Here is an 8602-nt window from a genome sequence, read left to right as displayed (position 1 = left end):
ACAACCTACATGTTTATTATACGTTTTTAAATGATGCGGTGTGTTTTTAATTGAGTCAAATGTTTTGGTAAATTAATTATCGAGAAATTCTCAACCCTTTCAAGAAACTCATAAAATTACCAACAACTTTTGAAAAATGTGTTTGATCGTGTAATTCTAATAATCAAGAACAATTAAACCAGTAAAAAATTTTCAGTAAAAAATCAAGATGAGAGATGGTTCATGTACAATGAATATTCTATTTATCATGATTAATTTGAATTAAAAATGCATTTTCTAGTTCATTGTGATTTTTCGACTCTAAGGGTTTAATCTAGTGGTAAAAAGACAAACTTTGGATTTAGAGGTTCTAACTCATGATAGAAAACACATTACATATCTCTTTCTCTTATCATTTCTCTCATATTCAATGTCCTTTTTCGTACTCATTTTGCTTCTAATTTCATTTATCCCTTCTCATGAAAGAAAGGAACATCAACCTACATCCATGAAATCACCACTAACCCATATTTTTGAACATGTTTGTGTCTCTATTTTACTTTTTATGACTACGTCACATAATTATGAATGCATAAAATCACACACTTGATTAAAATACGTTAATGTATGAAGTGTGAGTTAACGTTCAACATATTGAAAGAAAGAGTAGAATTTGATTGACATGTAAATGAGATGACCCATATGTCTACGACTTTAAGGTTCTGCGTGAAGATGTAGTGTCAAATTAACTTGCGTGATTGCTACTGGCCTAACATGATTACCCAACCCAATGTAGGCTCCATTGGAAATCCTGACATTATGATAAAGTCTCAGGATTTAGTCTAGTCAACTGTGATTTTCCAACTCACAGGATTTATTCTAGTAGTAAAAAGACAAAGTTTAGATTTAGAGGTTCTGAATTTTGAGCACTGCTGGTATCATTGGAGATAGATGAAATCGTATTTCATACCTTTCACAAAATCAACATTCGTCGACATATTTTTTTTATTAAAAATAATTTCATTGTGATTTTGGTTTTTTATTTTATTAACTTCGTTAAATATTATACCTAAAAAATCGTTAGTGCAATGATCATTAAAGAGTTATCCCATGTACATTTTTATTTATAAAATTAGACATAAATGCATTAAAAAAATTGTTATTAAAAGACATTTACATGCATTATGCTATTAAAAGGACACGACATACTTTAAAAAAAATTGCAATACAGACTTTATAGAAAATTAGTAAAATTGGAATTTAAAAAATCATCGGTTATTGCTCAAATTTAATTTTGGGTAACATTCGATTCTTCTTCAAAACTTTGTTATTATTATTTCTATAATTATATGATTTTTCCATTTTATTGAATAATCTTTCATAAAAAATGTTTTCAATTAATCTTTTTTCTTTTAGAATATGCTAAAATTTAGGCTTTCATTTTGAAGAAAAAAGTTGGGATTTTTCATTTTTAATTTTTTTTTTTAAATTTACAATTTAAAAAAAAAATGATAAAATGTTTAGATGAGTTAGGCTTTGGAAGCTCATCAGAGTCAGAACAAATCTCATGGCTCAAAGAGCATTTAGAGATTACTTGTAAATCATTCACTAAACAAGTCCTCGAGCAGGCACTATAAAATAATCAATTACTTTACAGTTAAGTCAATTCTTTACCAATTGAGTCTACCTTCCTTTGTAATGCTACTATTAGTAATTTAGTATTAAACTTATAAAAAAAAATAATTAAAGACATGTTACCATATTTAAAAAAAAAAATCATGATAGCAAATATTAATACTAATAATATCATTCAATTCTCCTTTTAAATGTTGTTTTTATTACTATTTCTATAATTGTATGAATTTTCCATATTGTTAATTTTTTTCTTTGGCTTAAATGTCACTTTAGCCCTGTAACTAATTTTAAAGTTCAATTTAGTCCCAAAACTTTAAAATTGGTCAATTTAACCCATAAACTTATTTTAAAATCTCAGTTTGATCCCTTAATTTTAATATAAGTCAAATTGATCTCTTAAATTGTGTAAGTTAGCACAACTTGATCCTTTATCGTATAACAAAATCGAACTTTGTTAATAGCATGAACAAAAAAAAAAACACCATTAAATAGAAACAAATTTGTATGTAGTACAAACCTATGCAATATCATTTTTTAAAAAAGAAATAGGTGTAAAAATATGATGACATATTCAATTTCATTATTTTTAGAAAAGTAATAAAGACCGTTTAATGGAAATTATATTGTTGTATATTGTATGATTATTTTGTCTGATGAATCAGCTTCCACCACTTCCACTAGGGAGGATTCACCGGCGCAGCAAGTGGTAACCCAAGATGGCGTGCAAGCAAACTCTCAATTTCCTCTTGTCCGTTCAATCCTAGTAGAGACAGAATTGATAGCTGAGATGGAGAGACTAGACCAGGAAGATCCCCAAGCATTTAATGCATCCACTGATTCTCTTCAGGATGGTGAAAGAAACTCAGTTATTATGGAGGAAGCTCAAATTAATCCCAAAATTCAGGATAACTTGAATTTATGGCAGCGTATCCGTGCCTATGATAAAGAAAATGCAGCCAGCCAATTTATTCCAGTTTTATCAAAGAAACAGAAGCAGCTTGTCAAGAAACAACTTCAAATTGCAGATCAGACCTCAGAACATACAGTCACGGTTCCTACAGACACTGTCGGCTCCACAATGGCTACCTCTTCAGCAACTGTAGAAACTGATGTTAATTTGATAGGGAGCGCCCCCCATGGTGTTGTTCCTGTCCAACGAGTCCCTCCAAGACTTCAACAAGATCTGGACCTTTGGCATCGTATCAAGGAATATGGTAAAAAAGCGGTTGAGGATCCTATAATAATGACCTTGACAAAGAAGCACCAACAAATAATGCGTAAAGAACTTCTTGATGGGAAGCTGCCTTATAACACCCATTCTAGGGGACCTTCTCCAAACCGCCAATGAATTTTTTATGCATATTGAAATGTCTGAGTTCAAGATTTTGTTTGGTTAGACAAGCTTCCAGCGGAGTTGCATATGGATTTATTTCGTGACAGAATTGGCTTGCCCAATTATAGATTTTAGTAGTCGTTTTTTATGTTTTCTTTTGTTTTTTCTTTGAGGGTTTTGGCCTAGTCCCCCATCTCTTTGTAAAATTATTTTCCCCTTTTTTTTAATAAAATTTTAGAGTTAGACGGGCATAGGACGGAGGCTTCCCGGGGTGCCAACCTAGTTGGGATGTCGGTGTAGCCTCCTGATGTCTGTCTTTCTCCATGCTTAGCAAAAAAAAAATTGTATGATTATTTTTAGGAAAAATGATAATGAGCATTTTTATTCCCTAAAATAATAATAATGGGTATTTATGTATCTTTATATTTTTTTTGTTAACCCTATGGTCCTAAGAGAAGAGTTCAACCGCAAAGTAACTGAAATTTGGGTTTTCCCAAAAAAAAAAATTATTTGATGGAGTTCATAAACAACTTGAGCCAAAATACCTGGTTTTCACATTTATTTTTTTTAAATTACTATGATTACAATTTCAAAATCAATCAATTTTAATTTTTGAAGTTTGTAGAAGTATTTTCAAAGAATTGTTTTTCCGTAGAAGTCAAGGATGGAGCGAATATTGTGGAAAGAATTAAATATGGAGTCGATTTTAAACCATTTGTGATTATAAGTTTTAATAGTATAATGAATTCTCCTTAAAAAAAAAAAAAAAAGAATGAATACAAAGATATGGGGTTGAATAAAAAATTAATATTTTTTTCTAAAAAAATATCATAATTTAATAATATTTAATTTGAATATTATTTTTAATAATAGTATGAATTTATTTAAATATTTCATAAGGATGAATGAAATAAAACTAAAAAAAATAAAAAACACTATACACTAACGTAAGGTCTTGTTTTTGTTTTTTATTTATACACTCATCAATTAATTAACTTTTTCTACTCAAGTATCTATTTTTTTTAATTATAAAATATTAGTTTTGTTGTTGTCTGTTTTAAATAAATCAAAGGAGCCATGAAAACAATTTTTTTGGTATATACAAAAGAAAATAGAAACATGAATAAAGATTCGGTCAAAAACAAATAATATACAAAAGAAAATAGAAACATGAATAAAGATTCGGTCAAAAACAAATAATATAGAAACAAACACCAAAAGAAAAATTTAAATGAGAATATGAATAGAAAATAGCAACATAATAAGAAATCACAATAAAAAGTAACATACAAATAATAAATGTTAAACAAACAATAAAAAATAAGAAATAAACAAATAAACAAATAAAAGAAAAGAGAATAGGGTTGAAAGCAATGTTTTTTTATGGGAGGATGATGTAGATGAAAATAATGAAAGCAAATTGTCTCTATATATATAGGAAAAAAATCATGTCGTAATCAATTTTGATTTTGACTCATGAAAAATAAATGAGTCATTGATCCAATTTGATTGGCTAATAAAAAGTAAATGATTCAATATCTATTTTGATTGGTTGATAGAAAAACATTAAATGAGATGAAGAGCATGAAGATGTCACATGTAATATCACTCATAGATGTAGGCTTTCGTATAATATAAAGATTTTTGGAAATTAAATCATGAAATCTTTGTCACCCTTGAATGTTTTGTTGGTGTTAACTTTTACTACGATTTACTCACATTTAAAAAAAGGATATTGCTAACATTTAAAAAAAAGATTTTGCTAACAAGTAGGGTTGGGAATAGGCCAGGCCGGCCTACAGGGGCCTATGGCCTGGCCTATTTATTAAAAAGGTTAGGCTTAGGCTTTTTAAAAAGCCTATTTAAGTAAATAGGTCAGGCTTAGGCTATCAAAAATGCCTATGAAGCCTAATAGGCCGGCCTGTTTATGCATGTTAGGCTTCATAGTGGACTTTTTAAATAGGCTTTAAAGCTTTATAGTGAAATAGGCTTTTAAGACCTTATAGTAGTGATAGACAAGTCTTACACTGAAATATGCTTTGAGGCCTATTAAGCCTATTTAAAAGTAGATAAAATGGAATGTTTAGTGACTTTAATAGTAAGTAGGCCTGTAAATAGGCTTTCAGGCCAGGTCAGACTTTTAAATAGGCCAGGCTCAGGCCTGCAAATTTTTTCGTAGGCCAGGCTTAGGCCTATCAAAGCCTGGCCTATTCCCAACCCTACTAACAAGTGTCTTAAGGGCATTGTTTAAAGAACCCATAAAAAAAATTATGTCTTGAAAATACAAATTCAACACATGTTAAAGTCATAACTGTACAATTTCCAATGCAAAAATTTCTACTTTTAGATGCTTAAACAATGGCCTTAGGGCACTTGTTAGCATTTTTCTTAAAAAAAAAATATGATAACAATTGATGTCAATTTTGTCTCTCTATTTCTGATTAAATTATACTCCCTCCGTTCCTATATCTAAGCGCCAATTTGATTTTATTTTTGTCCCTAAATGTAAACCCCTTTTCAAATTACTAGATGCATTTATTAATTTTTTCCTAAACATATCCCTAATTAATACTTCTATCTTGTCTTGAAATATGAAAAGTCAAATTTAACATACATACAAACAAATGACAATTTCGTAATATTAACACACAAAATAGATACATTAATAACTGATAACTTTTCTTAAAAAATGTGAAAAATGCAATAGGTGTTTACATTAAGGGACGGAAGGAGTAATATCATTTTTGGGAACTAAATCATGAAATCATTGTCACCCTTAAATGTTTTGTTGGGGCTAAGATCCTTTTGATGTCAATTATGATGGATTGATTGTTCTATGATGTACAAAGAAGATAAGTCGCATACTATCCACATTGTTTATGGACTTTTCTTTATGTCCACAAATATATTGTTTATCACAAAATCTACGAAAAGTGAGAAGTAAACAAACGAAGAAGTGGATATGAGATGTACAGATAAGAGAAATATAGAAAAAAGGAGCAGTTGAGAAATAAGTAGTGCTCTGGGATGTAACACCAACTGAGGATGACCTCATAACATGATGAGAGGGGTTGGCATTTTGAAGGAATCAAAAAAATTTCTCTAAATTTATTGAAAAAATAATATCTGATTAATGTTATTAGCTATGCCAAAAATATATATGACTAACTTACATCTTCAATGGAAAATGGAGAAGCCGCAATGCATATATGTGTGTGTACAAATCCAATGTAACATGTAAACCTAATTATGGCGGGAGGCTACAAATATGGCACACTGATGAAAATATGGGTGAAACAACAATGCTTGTTACACATAAAACTAATCCCCAACTATCATGTAGATGCTCTATGCAATCCAAAACAAGATACATTAGAGAGTAAGTGACACTAAAATGCGAGAGCATGCCTCAGCTACGAAATTGTAGGGATTATATGACATCATTGATAAAATGAACGAACATCTTACAGATATTAGGGAAGGGTGAATGACAATTCAACATGCGAGAAGATGAGACGCCCAAATCTCAAACCGATTGTATGTGCTCCATAGGAGACCAATTTTGCATAAAGAAGATAATCATTAATGGCGGTGGCGGAGCCAGGAAATTTATGGAGCTCGGGCAAAAAATTTATCGCAAATTCACATCAGATAATATATAAACAATCATAAATCCATATATTTTTTTTTTCCTAAAAAAAATCGAAATAAAATAGGTTTATAATTTTGTCAACAAAAGTACAATTTAAAATAGGGTTATTAATTGAAATTGACCCTGTAATTAAATAACATGTATTCTGACCATGTAATTCGAGATTTTTATTATTTATAACCCTGTAATATACGCGAAGTCCAAAAAAACAACTGAGAGATTGAATTTTTTCATGATTTCTTAGAGGCGAGTTAAGAACGTTAAAATCTAGCTTTACACAAAAAAAATTATAAATTTTCGCCAAACGACAAATTAATTATGAATTTTTAAAGTGTCAAAAGCTCAAAAAACAAAACAACGGAAATCTCGACCTATAAATCGAATTTTGAACTCATTATTTGCAGAGACATCTATAAAAATACATAAAAAGGATTTGTAAAGTTTCATAGCATTTCGAAGTCGTTTAAATTTATTTTGATTTTTCAACCAAAACGTGCAAAATTGAAATTTTGTTCCGCGTAAGCGTATACTCACAAGTCAAATTTAGTTCCCTAACTTTGTAGGCATGACTAGAACATGATAAGAACCTTCACAATGAAATTTGTAGTTTTTAAACGAGATACAAATTAATTATAAATTGTTTAAGAAATTCATAATTATGAGGGAATAAAAAATCATAATTAATTTATCCCTGGTCGAAGAAATTTAATTTTTTGTGTAAAGCTATATTTTAATGTGCTAAACATGTATGAAAAAAATAGTGAAAAAATTCAACCCGGAAGTCTCATTTTTAGACCAGACGTATATTATAGGGTGGTCAAAAATAAGAAGAAATTCAAGTTACAAAGTTAGAATATATGTTTTGTATTTTACAGGGTCATTTTTCAGACATAATGTATATTACAGGGTCAATTTGAACAATTAACCCGTTAAAATAAGAGAGATGAACCCGTCAATAGTGTGCTAAATAAAATTCCAGACCTATTTGCGTATGAAAATTTTCAGATTGCCCAAATTTTTCTTTTTGTAAGTGTGTTAATGAACTTTTGGGTTGGGTTTAATGTGCAAAAATTATCGATCGAACCCGAGCGACCGTCCGGGGTTGCCGGGTGATGAAACCGCCCTGATTGATGGGTTTTCATATACTAGTGTTAGTGTAAATATGTGTGCAAGTCTACACATGCAAACAATTATAGAATGATCGATGACTTACCTTTCCAAAAGTGTCTATCTGAAAATTAACATGGTTTTCTAAATTGCTTGTGTGAGACTGTGAGTTATATATAGAGTCCCGTTGGAGTTAGATTTGGAGACTGAAAATATATTCTAATTATGTCTCATTTAGAATTGAACATATGACACATGTTGAGAGAACCGTCTCTTGGTCGACCCCTTGAGGGAATTGTACACTTTGAATGTGGATGGTAATGTCTTTTGTAAGGCTGGTGTTTAGGGGTTTAAATGTCTGATTTGTGTACATCATGGGGATCACCTACATGGTTACTATGGCAGTAATGGTACCTAGCTCGTGTATTAATCACATGAAGATTTTGGCCTTTTTTCATAGGTTCCAACTACGCTGGAGTTTGGTTATAGGAAGGTCGATTGTTTCTCTAAAGCAACTGATGTAATTGACATTTTTAAGAGTGATATAAACGTGCATGATCGTTTTAGTAGAATCGAACATCTTTTTTTTTTTTTTTTTTTTCTTTTCCGGTCTGTGATGTCAAGTTGACACAAACACTTAGTAAATTTTAGCGTAGAGCATTTAATAGGAAATATACTTTAAGAACATAAGTTAAAAAATGAAATGTAGATTTTTTTTTTATATAAATTGTGCGGCTAATATTTTAAAAGATTCAAAAGTTATCTTTTCAATATAAAGTTTGGAAGTCTAGCTAGATATAAATTCGATTTTTTTTTTGACAAAAAAACAACCAACTTCTATTCTGTAAAAAAACCAACTTTTTTTTGGACAAAAAATAGTAAAAAAAACAACAACT

The sequence above is a fragment of the Medicago truncatula genome, chromosome 1 (genome assembly GCF_003473485.1).
Source record: "Medicago truncatula cultivar Jemalong A17 chromosome 1, MtrunA17r5.0-ANR, whole genome shotgun sequence".
Lineage (NCBI taxonomy): Eukaryota > Viridiplantae > Streptophyta > Magnoliopsida > Fabales > Fabaceae > Medicago > Medicago truncatula.
Note: the sequence above shows the minus strand (reverse complement) of the source record.